Source organism: Macaca nemestrina, chromosome 19 (genome assembly GCF_043159975.1).
Source record: "Macaca nemestrina isolate mMacNem1 chromosome 19, mMacNem.hap1, whole genome shotgun sequence".
In the NCBI taxonomy this organism is placed as follows: domain Eukaryota; kingdom Metazoa; phylum Chordata; class Mammalia; order Primates; family Cercopithecidae; genus Macaca; species Macaca nemestrina.
The window spans coordinates 54,345,411-54,365,634 of NC_092143.1; the positions used below are offsets into that span (position 1 = coordinate 54,345,411).

General features: G+C 42.8%; 1 long non-coding RNA gene across 1 annotated transcript in view; it reads right to left on the reverse strand.

Moving 5' to 3' along the window:
* LOC139360033 (uncharacterized) overlaps positions 1-20,224 on the reverse strand; it is a 558,829-nt gene that overhangs the window by 418,857 nt on the left and 119,748 nt on the right. The window lies entirely within an intron of this gene.

Below are 20,224 nucleotides of genomic sequence, written 5' to 3' on the forward strand. Positions count from 1 at the left end.
ATCACTAGAGCTAAGAAAACACATCTTCTCCCGTGTCTCAAGTGATAGGTTGTCTGATAACAAATGCAATAGGCCAAACGAACATTTGTGTTCCGGGAATGGCATTCCTCAATGTGGAAAATTCCACAAAATATGTAGCTTAAGCTGAGAAGTTCACTTTGGAGTCCAACAAGACTGATCTCTGAGCAAGCTAGGATTTGCCCATGAACCAGTCTTGGAAAGGCTCCAGGAAAGGCCACTTCTTCTCAGTTGTGGATTTCTAATTAATAAAATACGAGGTAATCAAATGTGAACCATGTACAAAACTCTGTGCTGAGAGCTATGGGTGTGTAAGAGCAGACCAGGTTCTGGCCCACACCCCTCCCAGCTCTATTTGAGTACACATAATTAGTTCTCGAGGAAAGGAGGCTAACAGGGTGTAACAGCAGCCATGGCATTCAGGCTCCCTTCCTGTCTGCCACCAGCCTCACAGCCTGCTTGCCCAAGCACGTTTTGTGAGCCAAAAAGAGGAATAACCTCAGGAAGAACTTCCTGAGAAAATTCAAAGCACAGACAACTGATAGAAAGTCAAGATTACCTAAAGTTCTAAAAATGAGACAAGGATGAGCTTGATACAAACTTAGCATATGAAGGAATGGTCTATTTCAGGAATATTCCTATTTGTGGGAATTGCTACAAGTTGTTAGAGGATGTGCTCTTTGAAAAAGAGGCTTTCCTCAAAGCCCACCAGGATTTCTCCCTTTCAGAGCTCCTATCCTTCCAATCATTCCTAACTTCTTCTCCTATACAAATGTGGACTCTCTGCCCTTCCAGGTCAGTCTCTCACTAAGTCAAATCTGTATACACACACATACACACAGGAAGAGAGACAGTGTGTGCATGGAAACACAGTGTAGTGGTTAAGAGCTTGGATAGGGATGGGTGTGGTATTCATGCCTGTAATCCCAGTGCTGGGAGACCAAGACAGGAGGATTGCTTGAGCCCAGGAGTTTGAGGTTATGGTGAGCTATGATTACACCACTGCACTCCATCCAGAGTGTAAGACCCTGTCTCTGAAAAAAGAGAGAGAGCGAGCTTGGATGGTGGAGCCAGACTGCCTGGCTCAAACCTCAGCTTTATCACTCTTTAGATATGTGACCCTAACACCAACTTACTCAGTCTCCCTCTACCTTGGTGTCCTCATCTATAAAATGGGGTTAATGATGATATTTACTTCCTAGGGCTCTTCTGGGAATTACATGGAGTGGTATGTGTGAAATACTTGGACCAGTGCTTGACCTGTGCCTGTATCATCTGTTGTTATAGTTGTTGTTGTTGTTCTGTGTGCATTTCAATTTAATGGGCAGATGGGAGAGTCTTTACCACATGCTAGGGACATGGACTATAAGAGAACTATTGTGCATTTCCCTCTCCCACTCTTTTGACTCAAAGACTGAGGCTTCCCACTGTGGCCTGGAGTTCCTGCAATGTAGAAAACAGGGGTTGACAGGTGCTCTCCTCTGTTCTCTGAGCTACTATTTCTTAAACAGTCAAGAAACACCTCTCAAAATGGCTCAACTTGTTACAGCAGCTTTGGGCTTCTACTTTGCCACCACCCATGTCTAGAGGAAGGGCAACAAGCAGCACAATGGGTCTTCAGCTGTGCTCAGGGTAGAAGGGGGAAGCACCACCTGCCATTCTTTCTGGCATCCTTTATGAGAAACCCACTCACTGCCCTCTTCATCTTCGCCCACTATGAAACCTTTAGTCTCTGTCCTCTTTCCCTACACACTCTCCTACCCCAGGATACTGCAGGCGTGGTATAAAAACACAATAGTTCCTAAATGGTTCAATAACACCATCCCACTTGTGTTCACATTTAAAACAATTCACAATTCCAGCCAATAGCCAGACTCTGGCAGCAGGTAGGGCTGGGGAGGGAGCCTTCCTGAGTCATTCTCCCCCATCGCTGGGCTCACAATTCGAAGAATTAGTGGTAGCTGGGCAGTCAAGAAATGCTTCTCAAAGGCCAAAGGACTTTAGCAGATGCTGGAACAATGATTAATAACAACATGTAAGGCTTCAGAAACAGTCAAAGTGTGCCAGACATGGGAATTGGCAAAGACAAAGGTGCAACAGAAATTGATGCGCACCTGCACAGGATAGTGCTACAATTATGACAGCATGCAAGTAAGTGTGCAGGGGCATAAATATACACAGAGGTATTTATTTATATTAGAGGACATTTCACACTACACAATACATCAGCTTACGTTACCTCATTTGATTTTCACAATTGATCTGTTGGATTAACAAGGTATGATATGATTCTTCATGTCACAGGGAGGAAATTCAAGCTCAGAGAGAGGAGCGACTTGTCTAGTTCTTAAAATCAGCAAGTACGGAACTTGGTTGTCAACTCACAAGTTCTAATTCTAGGTTCAGTGCATTTTTCCAGATGCCCTCTCGCCTCTCCTTCTCCCCTCTCCCCTCCACTTCTCTCCTCTTTTATCCTTCTGTCCCTCCCATGTGTTTCTCTCTTTCTCCTCCCCACCTCTTAGCAGTCCTGTGCTTGGACAAAGGTTTTGCAGGTAAGTCAGGCTCCTAGAATAAGGCTCCTTTGTGCCAGATGAGCTCATATCTCCTTGCAAGTCTCTCTTATGAGGAATGAGTCCCAATGGTTAGAGTGCTAACCTGTCCATGTGTGCCATCTCCAGCCTGCTGCAGGGCTGGAGCTCCCATTTATATGTTCTCTTACCACTGGGGAGTCGAGTGTACCCGAGGCAGAGGGGAGTCCTTCTCAAGAGACTCATCTGCTCAATCATGCCACACCAGAGACATAATATCCCAGGGTGAGAATAAGAAAAAGGACAAGAGAAAAGGTACCTGGGGAAATAACCAGCATTAAGAGAAAAAAAAATGCCAATATGGCTGGCTGGATTGCTTATATTGATGGAGCTAAATGCACTTAGGGGGTTATAACAATAAACAAAAATAAATAGAAAAAGAATTGAATCGCACAGGCTGCATATGTAAATGTCACTATCAGATAGTCATTCCTAGCCATCCAACTGGACCAGCAATTGATGACATCTTAGCCCAAGAGACTTGAGAATGTGAAGAAAGATACAACCTGATCTCTGAGATTGCCCCTCTTCAAGTGATTTCTAGAATCTTCTTTGGTTTGGGGACTCCATAGGAATCCTGGATGCAGGTGCAGGTGTCCCACCCCACCACACACACACACACACACACACACACACATCACAGATCCCATCTAGACCTGTACTCACCCAGAAGATCCTGTGCCAAGAATTTCTCTTCACATCAGACCCTAGCCTCCTCCAAGATGCTCCACCTGGAAAGACTTTGATCATCTCATCCCAATATGAGTGACTGCCAAGAAAGGAGCTTCCAATGCTTTGTCCTGGGTAACATATGTATGCCCATGCCTTAAGCCAAGGAGTAAGACTGTAGGCAAAAGCAGTCTTGCAGGGCATACCCCTCATTTTCCCCCAGTGTCCCAGCACAGGGAAGTAGAGAACTATTAGAAGCTCTATCCTTGGCTCAACCTTCAATTGCGGTGCTAGGGACAGGGACAGAGGGGTCCTAGACTCCCCACTCCCCACTCCAATTTGCACTTCAGAAAGCTTAGGGCCTGATGTGATCTCCAGAGTTGGCAGGCAGTAGGGCCATCTGCTAGCAAATAAGAGTCCCAGGAGGCCTTGCTCACCCACACCTCCTTCTACTCCTGGACTCCAGACCCTGGCTCCTGAGAGGCCCCACATCTGGAGAGAGCTAGGCTTGCCCTTTCTGACTCACCTGTTCTCTTGCACCCTTGCCAGTTCTTACAGGTGAGATCCTTCAGAGCCCCTCTGGGAGTCATCAAAACCCTTTGAATTGATTTCTACTTCTCACCTTAGGAAAACAAGTACCATGCAGTCATTCCTCTGTGATGCAAATTGATTTGTGGTTTCACCCTGAACCTCTCTCAGCATCCAGAAATACCCCAGTCTGGGTGTTTAAACAACATTCTTCCTCTCACACTTCTGCCCCATTCTCAACTCCAGCTTTTCCACATTTTCTTCTTACCCCTAAACTTTCCCTCTGTACTCTGGGGTAGCTGGTACACAGCAGCAGAAAACATTTTTAGGACAGTGGCGCTGGGGCCTCTCTGGAAAACGGAATGAAGTTTACCCTAGTGGGAAAAGAACAAGGGCCTTCCCTCCAAAGGGAACAAGGAACCAAGGGAAGTAAAGCCATTAATGGCAGAAATTACTTTATTGTGAGAAGGACCTAGGGCCACCGGGTGGGGTGGGAAGGTGGAAACATGAGATCAGAGAATAAGAATTTTCTAAACACACTGATCCTCAATGATATGGACATTACCTGGTCCTGTGTGCTTTGTCTTGGAGCCCTCACCCTATCATGCAACATTCCATAGGGATGAACTTAATGGCTGGAGGCACTTATAGTCAGAAGAACCCCAACACGTGCACCTAACCAAACACTACTTTCAAGAGTGCCATTCCAGGACACACTCTGCCTTAAGAGTTGTGTGTATATTTAAGTCTTACATGCAAAGAAACGAATAGCTCTTCTAGGACAAGGACCAGATCTCCTTCAGCATTGCTTTTCCTCCTCACCACCATTCTCAACCCCAGCGCAGGGTTGGATGCACAGTAAGGAAGTTGCATGGGAACCATGGGAAAAGCTGCACTTGTGTACATGACATCCAGGCTTTAGCCTTAGACCTGTCTAATTATCTTGTGACTTTGGGAAATTCACTAAAATCCTCTGAGCCTTTGCTTGCTCACCTGTAAAATAGGGCTAACTAGACATTTGGGCCACCTTCTTTAATGGAAAACCAGCTTAAAAATACCTTAAACTAATATATGCTACTCAAATTGTATATACTGCAGACCCTGGCATTCACAGATTCTCTTACCCCATCTTTGACTGTTTTCATGAAACCCCAAATCATATGACACAACAGTAGGTTACCCTTTTGCTGGAGTCTGATTTTCATTTAGGGGCTGATATAGTAGGCTGAGGCAGGAGCCTGGAGAGCAAGCCTGGCTGACTGCCCCACACTCATCGACCCCTCAGTGTAGCGGTTCTTCCCTATGGGCAGGCATTGCACCTCTCGCTAGAGATCTGAAGGTGCCATGTCAGTTCTTATTTGTGCCTCTATACCTTCATAACATATCTAGAATACCTCCGGTTGCCACTTATGCCCACCCTGGACTATCTCATTTTCCCTGGGCTGTTACAGCATTCTTATAACTCATCAGCTTATGTCTGCTTTGTCCCTGATTGACTGCTTTGAACACAGCAGCTGATATGATCCTTGAAAATCATAAGACACATCCTTTTGTTCCTTCAAACTCTTCCATGTCTTCCCAGCCTCCCCATCACACCCAGGACCCTCTGAGGGCAGAGACTACTGTGTCGAGGACACGGAGGGCATTGAGTAAATATTTGTAGAATGAGTGAGTGATCATTGTTCTGCATTTATAGAGAAAGGGAACTACATATGACTATTTTTCATGCATCTGAGATTCACGGAGGCCTCAGGATATAACCTCACAGATGTCAAGACTCTCCCACATTACAATAGTAAATAATCCATACATATTTAATTGTATATGGAAGTGAATTGAACGACACCTAAATCCACATTTCCAGACAATGCCCAGAATCGGTGTACAAATAAATCCATGACTGGGCATGGAAGCATGAGGCTGGCCCACGTGCAACCTAAGAGAGGGTGGGGTCAGATGACAGGGTGAGAGGGAGAAGGCCACCGACAGGTGCAGAGAGCTCCCTGAAGCTGCCCAGGGCAAGGCAGTTACTGCTACCCGTAGGGGAGGGATGCGGCACCTGGGTGACTTGCTGAGAAAATTCTGTGGAGTATGTTAATTTCTTTGGGACTTCAGAGGCCCCATAACTCTTGGAGATTAATAAGAATCTGGGAAGTATCTGTCTTTGCCGGCTGCTTTCATTTGCGCAGTAATAAAGCTCGCCTTTCTTGTTTAATAAAAACAATGTGGAAACAAATGGTTCTGTGCACAGTCGAACTTTAGAGAAATGAATTTGGTGGCACAGAGGGAAGTGTTTCATCACACTGCCGGCTCCCCAAGTCTAAAACGTAAGCCATGTTTTCTTTCCCCTCCACCCCCATTGCACTCATACACCTCTCCCCATGTTGTGGTGGTACCTTTGGACTCAGTCCTGATGCGCCAGCCACGTGGGCAGAATGGAAAGGGACAGCAAGTCCCCTGCGTCTGAAGGCCCACACTTGTTCTGTAAACAGGAAGCCAGGGCTTGGCTCCTGAGACTCCAGTAGCTAGAAGTACATGAGTGGAGGCCCAGTCCTAGACTGGAAATAAATATGATGAGGAAGAACTGGCTTTCGTGTAAAGGGAAATCTGCCTGAGAAAAGAGACTGTGGAACAATTTAGTAGTCTCACTGAGACATGAATCGTTAATGTGTCCCAAGAAGAAACTGGGATTCCATTGCTCACTGGTTCATTCATTATGCTCAAGGGGATGGACAAGGGCAGGCAGACTGTCCCCATCTGACTGCCTCAGCCACTGAGTCCAATGACCAGCTAACCAAGCAAACACCCTGGCTCAAACAGTGTTCCTGATGCCACCCCCCTTCTTTTCTCAATTGGGAATCCTTGAATTTCTAACATAGATAGGGCATAAAAGCAACACCCTTTGCTGGAAAGCTGTGTTTCCTCTTTGGGGTCCTGTATGACTACCTGGGAAATGGCATTAAGGATCTAAACCACGTTTATAATGGGGAGAAAGACTAGTGGAGCACCTCCCCACTGCCGGAAAACTCAGAAAACACAGGATTTATTAACTGCCTACTATGTGCCCTGCCCTGCTGGCCACCATCCCCAGGGGGACACATGAATCACAGTAATGAATTAGAACCTCATTAAATTAGACAAGTAGGGGGTCTGGCCTATCTGCATTAATGAAGATCTGATTTATTAACTATCTTTAAAGAAATGCAGTTTTATTACTTTCAAGTGTACGCATTGATTCATATCAAGTGCCAGCAAGCATTGCCAAGTGGAGGTCCTGATGGCCCTGCCTTAACGAAAAGATAAGATTAATTTGTAATTAACAGCATCCATTTGCATGGAAACAATTAATGGGCTAAAGACCTCATAAAAACAGTGCAATCTATTAACTAGATTAATAATGCCCACCATACAATCTGGGATAACTTATTAGTTTTTTCCAGAAAAGGCAAAGGTCAGATCTACAGGAGCTTGGGTGCCATGCTGAGCCCAGAGAAAATTATAAAGGTGTCCAGGCTTGTTTGCAAGGTCCCCAGCTCCCTCATCTCTTTTTCCTTCTGTTTCTTCCAGCAGGCATTTCTTTTGGACAACTGAAAGAAATTTAAAGAGAGAGGTATAGAATAATTATTGACCTCAAGGAGCTTTCAGCATGGCAGGGAAAATAAGATATGTACACATTAAATACTAGGGAGAAATCCAAGTGTGGGATGAAGGTAATGCATAACTAACAAGTGCCAACTATGGTTGAACCCTGATATGGTTTGGCTGTATCCCCACCCAAAATCTCATCTTAAATTGTAATCCAAATTGTAATCCCCACACATTGGGAGAGGGACCTCATGGGGGGTGATTAGATCATGAGGGCAGTTTCACTATCCTGTTTTCATGGTAGTGAGTAACTTCTCACAAGATCTGATGGTTTTATAAGGGGCTTTCCCCCGCTTCACTCTGCACTTCTCTCTCCCACTGCCATGTGAAGAAGGACGTGTTTATTTCCCCTTCCACAATAATTGTAAGTTTCCTGAGGCCTCCCCAGCCATGCAGAACTGTGAGTCAATTAAACCTCTTTTCTTTATAAATTACCCAGTCTTGGGTACTTCTCTATAGCAGCATGAGAATGGACTAATACAAACCCCTAGCTGTGCTAGTCCTTGTGGGAAATTCTTGACATGTATATGTTAATAAGTAAGCAACACGCAGAAACAGCCCTTGTAACTTCCTTTCCCATTCTGCACATGAAAAAAATGGAGGCACTGAGTGCTCTAGGACTTGTCTACATTTGTACAGTTGATACAATGTAAGGTAGCCTCACAATGAACCATACACACGTCCTAGTATTTACACCACTATGTGGACATTGCCTCTTAAATCTCCTCTTAAATCTGGGCTGATTCTATGGCTTGCTTTTGACCAATAAGACTACTGCAGAAGGGGGCCAGGCACAGTGGCTCACACCTGTAATCCCAGCACTTTGGGAGGCTGAGGCTAGTGGATCACTTGAGGTCAGGAGTTTGAGACCAGCCTGGACAACATGGTGAAACCCTGTCTCTACTAAAAATACAAAAATTAGCTGGGCATAGTGGTACATGCCTGTATCCCCAGCTACTTAGGAGGCTGAGTCCAGAGAATCACTTGAATTCAGGAGGCAGAGGTCGCAGTGAGCCAAGATCATGCCACTGCACTCCAGCCTGCTGGGCAACAGAGTGAGACTTGGTCCCAAAAAAAAAAAAGAGAGAGAGAGAGAGTATTGCATAAGGAGTGCTGTGTGACTTCTGTGGCTAGATCCTGAGAAGCCTTACAGCTCTGGCTACGCCTCTTAGAATACTTGTTCTGAGGACAGGCAACCTACAGAATGGGAGAAAAATTTTGCAATCTACTCATCTGACAAAGGGCTAATATCCAGAATCTACAAAGAACTTAAACAAATTTACAAGAAAAAAAAAATCCCATCAAAAAGTGGGCAAAGGATATGAACAGACACTTCTCAAAATAAGACATTTACGCAGCCAACAGACACATGAAAAAATGCTCATCATCACTGGTCATCAGAGAAATGCAAATCAAAACCACAATGAGATACCATCTCACACCAGTTAGAACAGTGATCATTAAAAAGTCAGGAAACAACAGAAGCTGGAGAGGATGTGGAGAAATAGGAACACTTTTACACTGTTAGTGGGAGTGTAAACTAGTTCAAGCATTGTGAAAGTGTGGCGATTCCTCAAGGATCTAGAACTAGAAATACCATTTGACCCAGCAATCCCATTACTGGGTATATACCCAAAGGATTATAAATCATGTTACTATAAAGACACATGCATATGTATGTTTATTGTGGCACTATTCACAATAGCAAAGACTTAGAACCAACCCAAATGCCCATCAATGATAGACTGGATTAAGAAAATGTGGCACATATACACCATGGAATACTAGGCAGTCATTAAAAAAAGGATGAGTTCATGTCCTTTGCAGGTATTTACACTACTATGTGGACATGGATGAAGCTGGAAACCATCCTTCTGAGCAAACTATCACAAGGACAGAAAACCAGACACTGCATGTTCTCACTCACAGGTGGGAATTGAACAATGAGAACACTTGGACACAGGGTGAGGAACATCACACACCAGGGCCTGTCATGGGGTGGGGGGCAGGGGGAGGGATAGCATTAGAAGAAATACCTAATGTAAATGATGAGTTAATGGGTGCAGCAAACCAACATGGCACATGTATACCTATGTAACAAACCTGCACATTGTGCACATGTACCCTAGAACTTACAGTATAATTATATATATACACACATACACACACACACACATACACACACACACACATGCATATACATGTGAATACTTCTTCTGAGGGAATCCAGCTGCTATGTAAGAAGCCAAGCTATAGTGAGACTGACATTCTATGAGGAAGCCCAAGCTAGCCCCATGCAGAGGTTGTGTGGGAAAAGAAAGATGCCTGAACAGTCCTAGCTATTCTAGCCATCTTCACTGAGATATCAGACATGTGAGTAAAGACTCCATACTTGACACAAGCCCAGTAGATCTTTCAGTTGAGTACAACATCAATTACAGTCACCATAACCAAAGGAAAGACCCCACTCAGGAACCACTCGGCTAAGCCGAGCTAATCTACAGAACCATCATTTCTCATGGTTCTATGCAACAGACCACCAGACCTAACTGGTAAAATTTGAATGTGAGTGTTCTAATGACAGAATTAAAAACTTGGTCACTGTGTCACACCAGCAGTTGGGTAGTGTGGACCACTGTGTGATCATCATGAGTTTGCCCACCTCATCCTTTCTTCTCTCCTCTTGGAGAACCCCAAACAGGTTTCCTCCTTCATTCTGATTTTCTGGCCTGTGAGAATGGTGTTCAGTTTGTGAGCATGTCTCAGAGTAGCTGTGACCCTGCCTAGCTCCTGTGTATCAGCATTCATGAAACAGGTCTAAAACACTGCGGAGAGGGCAGGGCAGTCTAGATGGTGCCTGTCCTGAAGAGAGTTTGCCATATTGTTGAGACTCTGTCCTGAGTACCCTATTTAGACTTCCATCTCTCTGGTGTGAGTCCTGGACCCTGGTCTCCACTTTTAAGCTCATACTTAACTCTCCCTGCTTCCCTTCTGAATCCATGGAGGTTGGGCGATTGAGCTCTGCTGGTGCCTGATTTTTCTTGGGACCTAGGCAGGTGTCACTCTGAGCTCAGATGAATTTGTCCAGAGTCTGACCAATCCCTGGACCTTTGATCTATACCGGCCAATCTACCAACAACAAATTCTTACCTAAGTTTTGCCTTGTGGTCTATTCTGGCATTGGGATTTCCTAGCCTCAATAGTGCCAACCAAAGATGCTGGGTCCCATGACCATTAAGGTGGACAAATGATGACAATAGCTCAAAACATCAGGCTGTTGTAGCTGCCCTCAACAAATGCATTTTGTCACAGTCAAAATCTGTTACTAATAAATGAAACTCTTGTTATAAAATTTCTGACATCCTTACAGTGTGGGCTAAGTACTTTGATGAGCCTCTTTTCAAAATCCCTGGACCTTCTACCAGGTTGGATGATCACTTCCACCATGTATGTATATCACTGGCTTGATCTTCCCCTCACTGTCTCCATCACCAAGACTTTGTTGAAGTTTTTTTTCAGGGCTTGAAACAACACCAAAATTTCAGTTGGAGGAATGAAGCTGTAACAAAGGAAAAAAATATTTCTCCCTCTTCCTCTCAACTGTTCACACCTCTTAGCCCTGAGAGCTCTGAAAGAAAACTCCAGTTGGGAAACCTCTCTTCCAGAGATAATATGGGATAAGCAAGTATGCATAACCCAGGGGAGGTATCTCCCTGGTGACTCCTGGCTCTGACTGTGTCCCACTGAGGAAATCACATGGCTGGGGCAGGAGCACCAATCTAGAGCCCACACCCTGAGTGTCACTTCCAGACTCTGTGAATTCCAGCAATTTCCTTAACCTCTAAGGCTAATTTCTTCTTCTGTAAAAGAGGGTTACTGGTGTCTGTTGTAAAATTCAATGAGAAAACACTTTCAAAACTTTTATACATAATACTCAGTAAATGACATCTACTAGCAATAGTAGTATATACAGTAGTATGTCAATGACAGGAATATGTTCTGAGAAATGTCTCCTTAGATGATTTTGTCATTGTGCAAGCACCATACGGTATATTTACACAAACCTAGATGGTACAGTCTACTACACTACTAGGCTATATGGGGTAGCCCATTGCTCCTAGGTTACAGACCTATGCAGCATGTTACTATACTGAATACTGTAGGCAACTGTAGCACAACGTTAAGTATTTGTGCATCTAAACATACCTAAACATGGGAACTGTACAGTAAAAATATAGTATAAAAGATTTTTAAAAGGTACATATGTATAGGGCACTTAGCATGAATGAGGTTTAGAGGACTGGAAGTTGTCCTGGGTGAGTCAGTGAGTGAGCAGCGAATTAATGTGAGGGCCTAGGTCATTACTGGACTCTCCTGGTAGATTTTATATACTCGGTATACTTAGGCTACACTAAATTTATTTTTTTTAATTTTCTTCAATAATATATTAACCATAGCTTATTGTGACTTTTTCTTGATAAACTTTTGTTTTAACTTTTTACTCTTATAATAACACTTAGCTCAAAACACAAGCACATTATACACCTGTAAAAAATATATTCTTTCTTTATATCCCATTCCATAAGCTACTTTCTATTGTAAAAATTTTTTTCTTTTACTTTTTAAACTTTTTTGTTAAAAACTAAGACACAAACACATACATTCGCCTAGGCTTACGCAGGGTCAGGACCATCAGTATCACTGTCTTCCCCTCCACATCTTGTCCTACTGGGAGGTCTTCAGGGGCAGTGACACACATGGAGCTGTCATCTTCTATGACAACAATGCCTTCTTCTCAAATACCGCCTGAAGGACCTGTCTGAGACTGTTTTACAGTTAACTTCTTTTAATAAGTAGAAGGAGTATACTCTAAGACAACAATAAAAAGCATAGTATAGTAAATATATAAACCAGTAATATAGTCATTTATTGTTATCAAGTATTACGTTCTGTACAAAACTGCATGTGCTAGAATTTTACACAATTGGCGGCACAGTGTTTTTTTTCACACGAGCATCACCACAAACACATGAGTGATGCATGGCCCTGTAACAAGATTTAAAAAAAAAAAATCACCCAAACCTTTTCAAGAGGTCATGACCTAGCAGGAGAAGCAAGAGAAATATAAGTATTAAAATTATTTTTAAATGAAATTTTCAGCTCCATTATACCCTTATAGGACCACCATCACATATGCGGTCCATCATTGACTGAGATGTCTTATAAGGCACAAAACTACTCATTTTTAGATTTTTAATTGACATAAGTTTTCAATATTGGACCTCAAATTGTATCTCCAGATTCAATATATATAAAATACAGTAAGCTTTCTCAAATCAGATTTTATTAAGGCCTCACAAAACCACTATTACAACCACATTTTTTAAAAAATTAAAATGAAATATGGAGCCATGCAGTAGCTTATATTATACCAATTTTGAGAGAAAGAATTTCAGATTTAGAAAGAGCAATGATTTTGTTAAGGTGGCATAATCCCCTGAAAAAGAAGGCCACGTTTGAACCCTATCATCTGAACTTGAACTCTAAGCCCATGCCCCTCCGCCCTGACCTTGCTAATGTAATGGTTCATCTGTCCATAAACAGGTACTTGTTTGAGGACCTACTTTCTATCAAGTTCTAGAAGAGATACAAGATAGGAAGAAAAAAATTACCCAGGTCTTCTGCTGAAGAGGTCATAATCTAGCAGGAGAGACAGGGGATACATAAGCATTAAAATTATTTTTTAAATTAATTCAGAAAACATTACTAGATTGTGTGCCAAAGTTAAGATTTATGTAAATTCCAAAACAAAATGTAGGATAGATATGGGGAGCTATATGTCAGGGACTCTCCAGGAAAGAATAAAACATTCAAATTAGGAGAGCTTCTTTTTTTTTTTTTTTTTTTTAATTATACTTTAAGTTCTTTTTTTTTTTTTTTATATGATTAGATCCTTAATTGTTTTTTATTTATTTATTTTTTTAATTATTATTATTATACTTTAAGTTGTAGGGTACATGTGCATAACGTGCAGGTTTGTTACATATGTATACTTGTGCCTTGTTGGTGTGCTGCACCCATCAACTCGTCATTTACATCAGGTATAACTCCCAATGCAATCCCTCCCCCCTCCCCCCTCCACCCTCCCCCCTCCCCATGATAGGCCCCGGTGTGTGATGTTCCCCTTCCTGAGTCCGAGTGATCTCATTGTTCAGTTCCCACCTATGAGTGAGAACATGCGGTGTTTGGTTTTCTGTTCTTGTGATAGTTTGCTAAGAATGATGGTTTCCAGCTGCATCCATGTCCCTACAAAGGACACAAACTCATCCTTTTTGATGGCTGCATAGTATTCCATGGTGTATATGTGCCACATTTTCTTAATCCAATCTGTCACTGATGGACATTTGGGTTGATTCCAAGTCTTTGCTATTGTGAATAGTGCCGCAATAAACATACGTGTGCATGTGTCTTTATAGCAGCATAATTTATAATCCTTTGGGTATATACCCAGTAATGGGATGGCTGGGTCATATGGTACATCTAGTTCTAGATCCTTGAGGAATCGCCATACTGTTTTCCATAATGGTTGAACTAGTTTACAATCCCACCAACAGTGTAAAAGTGTTCCTATTTCTCCACATCCTCTCCAGCCCCTGTTGTTTCCTGACTTTTTAATGATCGCCATTCTAACTGGTGTGAGATGGTATCTCATTGTGGTTTTGATTTGCATTTCTCTGATGGCCAGTGATGATGAGCATTTTTTCATGTGTCTGTTGGCTGTATGAATGTCTTCTTTTGAGAAATGTCTGTTCATATCCTTTGCCCACTTTTTGATGGGGTTGTTTGTTTTTTTCTTGTAAATTTCTTTGAGTTCTTTGTAGGTTCTGGATATTAGCCCTTTGTCAGATGAGTAGATTGCAAAAATTTTCTCCCATTCTGTAGGTTGCCTGTTCACTCTGATGGTAGTTTCTTTTGCTGTGCAGAAGCTCTTTAGTTTAATGAGATCCCATTTATCAATTTTGGCTTTTGCTGCCGTTGCTTTTGGTGTTTTAGACATGAAGTCTTTGCCATGCCTATGTCCTGAATGGTACTACCTAGGTTTTCCTCTAGGATTTTTATGGTATTAGGTCTAACATTTAAGTCTCTAATCCATCTTGAATTAATTTTCGTATAAGGAGTAAGGAAAGGATCCAGTTTCAGCTTTCTACTTACGGCTAGCCAATTTTCCCAGCACCATTTATTAAATAGGGAATCCTTTCCCCATTTCTTGTTTCTCTCAGGTTTGTCAAAGATCAGATGGCTGTAGATGTGTGGTATTATTTCTGAGGACTCTGTTCTGTTCCATTGGTCTATATCTCTGTTTTGGTACCAGTACCATGCTGTTTTGGTTACTGTAGCTTTGTAGTATAGTTTGAAGTCAGGTAGCGTGATGCCTCCAGCTTTGTTCTTTTGACTTAGGATTGTCTTGGAGATGCGGGCTTTTTTTTGGTTCCATATGAACTTTAAAGCAGTTTTTTCCAATTCTGTGAAGAAACTCGTTGGTAGCTTGATGGGGATGGCATTGAATCTATAAATAACCTTGGGCAGTATGGCCATTTTCACGATATTGATTCTTCCTATCCATGAGCATGGTATGTTCTTCCATTTGTTTATGTCCTCTTTTATTTCACTGAGCAGTGGTTTGTAGTTCTCCTTGAAGAGGTCCTTTACATCCCTTGTAAGTTGGATTCCTAGGTATTTTATTCTCTTTGAAGCAATTGTGAATGGAAGTTCATTCCTGATTTGGCTCTCTGTTTGTCTGTTACTGGTGTATAAGAATGCTTGTGATTTTTGCACATTAATTTTGTATCCTGAGACTTTGCTGAAATTGCTTATCAGCTTAAGGAGATTTTGGGCTGAGACAATGGGGTTTTCTAAATATACAATCATGTCATCTGCAAACAGGGACAATTTGACTTCTTCTTTTCCTAACTGAATACCCTTGATTTCTTTCTCTTGCCTAATTGCCCTAGCCAGAACTTCCAACACTATGTTGAATAGGAGTGGTGAGAGAGGGCATCCCTGTCTTGTGCCAGTTTTCAAAGGGAATTTTTCCAGTTTTTGCCCATTCAGTATGATATTGGCTGTGGGTTTGTCATAGATAGCTCTTATTATTTTGAGGTACGTTCCATCAATACCGAATTTATTGAGCGTTTTTAGCATGAAGGGCTGTTGAATTTTGTCAAAAGCCTTTTCTGCATCTATTGAGATAATCATGTGGTTCTTGTCTTTGGTTCTGTTTATATGCTGGATTATGTTTATTGATTTGCGAATGTTGAACCAGCCTTGCATCCCAGGGATGAAGCCCACTTGATCATGGTGGATAAGCTTTTTGATGTGTTGCTGAACCCGGTTTGCCAGTATTTTATTGAGGATTTTTGCATCGATGTTCATCAGGGATATTGGTCTAAAATTCTGTTTTTTTGTTGTGTCTCTGCCAGGCTTTGGTATCAGAATGATGTTGGCCTCATAAAATGAGTTAGGGAGGATTCCCTCTTTTTCTATTGATTGGAATAGTTTCAGAAGGAATGGTACCAACTCCTCCTTGTACCTCTGGTAGAATTCAGCTGTGAATCCATCTGGTCCTGGACTTTTTTTGGTTGGTAGGCTATTAATTATTGCCTCAATTTCAGAGCCTACTATTGGTCTCTTCAGGGATTCAACTTCTTCCTGGTTTAGTCTTGGAAGAGTGTAAGTGTCCAGGAAATTATCCATTTCTTCTAGATTTTCCAGTTTATTTGCGTAGAGGTGTTTATAGTATTCTCTGATGGTAGTTTGTATTTCTGTGGGGTCGGTGGTGATATCCCCTTTATCATTTTTAATTGCGTAGATTTGATTCTTCTCTCTTTTCTTCTTTATTAGTCTGGCTAGTGGTCTGTCAATTTTGTTGATCTTTTCAAAAAACCAACTCCTAGATTCATTGATTTTTTGGAGAGTTTTTTGTGTCTCTATCTCCTTCAGTTCTGCTCTGATCTTAGTTATTTCTTGCCTTCTGCTAGCTTTCGAATGTGTTTGCTCTTGCTTCTCTAACTCTTTTAATTGTGATGTTAGAGTGTCAATTTTAGATCTTTCCTGCTTTCTCTTGTGGGCATTTAGTGCTATAAATTTCCCTCTACACACTGCTTTAAATGTGTCCCAGAGATTCTGGTATGTTGTATGTTTGTTCTCATTGGTTTCAAAGAACATCTTTATTTCTGCCTTCATTTCGTTATGTACCCAGTAGTCATTCAGGAGCAGCTTGTTCAGTTTCCATGTAGTTGAGCAGTTTTGATTGAGTTTCTTAGTCCTGAGTTCTAGTTTGATTGCACTGTGGTCTGAGAGACAGTTTGTTATAATTTCTGTTCTTGTACATTTGCTGAGGAGTGCTTTACTTCCAATTACGTGGTCGATTTTGGAGTAAGTACGATGTGGTGCTGAGAAGCATGTATATTCTGTTGATTTGGGGTGGAGAGTTCTGTAGATGTCTATTAGGTCTGCTTGCTGCAGAGATAAGTTCAATTCCTGGATATCCTTGTTAACTTTCTGTCTCGTTGATCTGTCTAATGTTGACAGTGGAGTGTTGAAGTCTCCCATTATTATTGTATGGGAGTCTAAGTCTCTTTGTAAGTCTCTAAGGACTTGCTTTATGAATCTGGGTGCTCCTGTATTGGGTGCATATATATTTAGGATAGTTAGCTCTTCCTGTTGAATTGATCCCTTTACCATTATGTAATGGCCTTCTTTAAACCATCTTTGATGGTTTAAAGTCTGTTTTATCAGAGACTAGTATTGCAACCCCCGCTTTTTTTTGTTCTCCATTGGCTTGGTTAATCTTCCTCCATCCCTTTATTTTGAGCCTATGTATGTCTCTGCGTGTGAGATGGGTCTCCTGAATACAGCAGACTGATGGGTCTTGACTCTTTATCCAGTTTGCCAGTCTGTGTCTTTTAATTGGAGCATTTAGTCCATTTACATTTAAGGTTAAGATTGTTATGTGTGAACTTGATCCTGCCATTATGATATTAACTGGTTATTTTGCTCGTTAGTTGATGCAGTTTCTTCCTAGCCTCGATGGTCTTTACATTTTGGCATGTTTTTGCAATGGCTGGTACCGGTTGTTCCTTTCCATGTTTAGTGCTTCCTTCAGGATCTCTTGTAAGGCAGGCCTAGTGGTGACAAAATCTCTAAGCATTTGCTTATCTGTAAAGGATTTTATTTCTCCTTCACTTATGAAACTTAGTTTGGCTGGATATGAAATTCTGGGTTGAAAATTCTTTTCTTTAAGAATGTTGAATATTGGCCCCCACTCTCTTCTGGCTTGTAGAGTTTCTGCCGAGAGATCTGCTGTTAGTCTGATGGGCTTCCCTTTGTGGGTAACCCGACCTTTCTCTCTGGCTGCCCTTAAGATTTTTTCCTTCATTTCAACTTTGGTGAATCTGGCAATTATGTGTCTTGGAGTTGCTCTTCTCGAGGAGTATCTTTGTGGCGTTCTCTGTATTTCCTGGATTTGAATGTTGGCCTGCCCTACTAGGTTGGGGAAGTTCTCCTGGATGATATCCTGAAGAGTGTTTTCCAACTTGGTTCCATTTTCCCCCTCACTTTCAGGCACCCCAATCAGACGTAGATTTGGTCTTTTTACATAATCCCATACTTCTTGCAGGCTTTGTTCATTTCTTTTTCTTCTTTTTTCTTTTGGTTTCTCTTCTCGCTTCATTTCATTCATTTGATCCTCAATCGCTGATACTCTTTCTTCCAGTTGATCGAGTCGGTTACTGAAGCTTGTGCATTTGTCACGTATTTCTCGTGTCATGGTTTTCATCTCTTTCATTTCGTTTAGGACCTTCTCTGCATTAATTACTCTAGCCATCAATTCTTCCACTTTTTTTTCAAGATTTTTAGTTTCTTTGCGCTGGGTACGTAATTCCTCCTTTAGCTCTGAGAAATTTGATGGACTGAAGCCTTCTTCTCTCATCTCGTCAAAGTCATTCTCCGTCCAGCTTTGATCCGTTGCTGGCGATGAGCTGCGCTCCTTTGCCGGGGGAGATGCGCTCTTATTTTTTGAATTTCCAGCTTTTCTGCCCTGCTTTTTCCCCATCTTTGTGGTTTTATCTGCCTCTGGTCTTTGATGATGGTGATGTACTGATGGGGTTTTGGTGTAGGTGTCCTTCCTGTTTGATAGTTTTCCTTCTAACAGTCAGGACCCTCAGCTGTAGGTCTGTTGGAGATTGCTTGAGGTCCACTCCAGACCCTGTTTGCCTGGGTATCAGCAGCAGAGGCTGCAGAAGATAGAATATTTCTGAACAGCGAGTGTACCTGTCTGATTCTTGCTTTGGAAGCTTCCTCTCAGGGGTGTACTCCACCCTGCGAGGTGTGGGGTATCAGACTGCCCCTAGTGGGGGATGTCTCCCAGTTAGGCTGCTCAGGGGTCAGGGACCCACTTGAGCAGGGAGTCTGTCCCTTCTCAGATCTCAACCTCCGTGTTGGGAGATCCACTGCTCTCTTCAAAGCTGTCAGACAGAGTCTTTTGCGTCTGCAGAGTTTTCTGCTGCTTTTGTTGTTGTATAGTTGTGCCCTGTCCCCAGAGGTGGAGTCTACAGAGACAGGCAGGTCTCCTTGAGCTGCTGTGAGCTCCACCCAGTTCGAGCTTCCCAGTGGCTATGTTTACCTACTTAAGCCTCGTCAATGGCGGGCGCCCCTCCCCCAGCCTCGCTGCTGCCTTGCCGGTAGATCACAGTCTGCTGTGTTAGCAATGAGGGAGGCTCCGTGGGTGTGGGACCCTCCTGGCCAGGCGTGGGATATGATCTCCTGGTGTGCCTGTTTGCTTAAAGCGCAGTATTGGGGTGGGAGTTACCCGATTTTCCAGGTGTTGTGTGTCTCAGTTCCCCTGGCTAGGAAAAGGGATTCCCTTCCCCCTTGCGCTTCCCAGGTGAGGCAATGCCTCGCCCTGCTTCAGCTCTCGCTGGTCGGGCTGCAGCAGCTGACCAGCACCGATCCTCCGGCATTCCCCAGTGAGATGAACCCAGTACCTCAGTTGAAAATGCAGAAATCACCGGTCTTCTGTGTCGCTCGCGCTGGGAGTTGGAGACTGGAGCTGTTCCTATTCGGCCATCTTGCTCCGCCCCCTAATTATACTTTAAGTTCTAAGGTACATGTGCACAACGTGCAGGTTTGTTACATATATATACATGTGCCATGTTGGTGTGCTGCACCCATTAACTCGTCATTTACATTAAGTATATCTCCTAATGATATCCCTTCCCCTTCACCCCTCCCCACAATAGGCCCTGGTGTGTGATGTTCCCCTTCCTGTGTCCAAGTGATCTCATTGTTCAATTACCACCTATGAGTGAGAACATACAGTGTTTGGTTTTCTGTTCTTGCGATAGTTTGCTGAGAATGATGGTTTCCAGCTGCATCCATGTCCCTACAAAGGACACGAACTCATCCTTTTTTATGGCTGCATAATATTCCATGGTGTATATGTGCCACATTTTCTTAATCCAGTCTGTCACTGATGGACATTTGGGTTGATTCCAAGTCTTTGCTATTGTGAATAGTGCTGCAATAAGCATAACGTGTGCATGTGTCTTTATAGTAGCATGATTTATAATCCTTTGGGGAGAGCTTCTTTATGGAGAGTTTATTACCATGGGGCAGGCAGGGTGAAGAGGAAGCAGAAGACCTAGTGTAAGAACATAGGGATGGTAGCAGCGGAGTTGTGGCCAGCCTCAGGCTGAAGGGAGGAGGAGAGGGAGGAG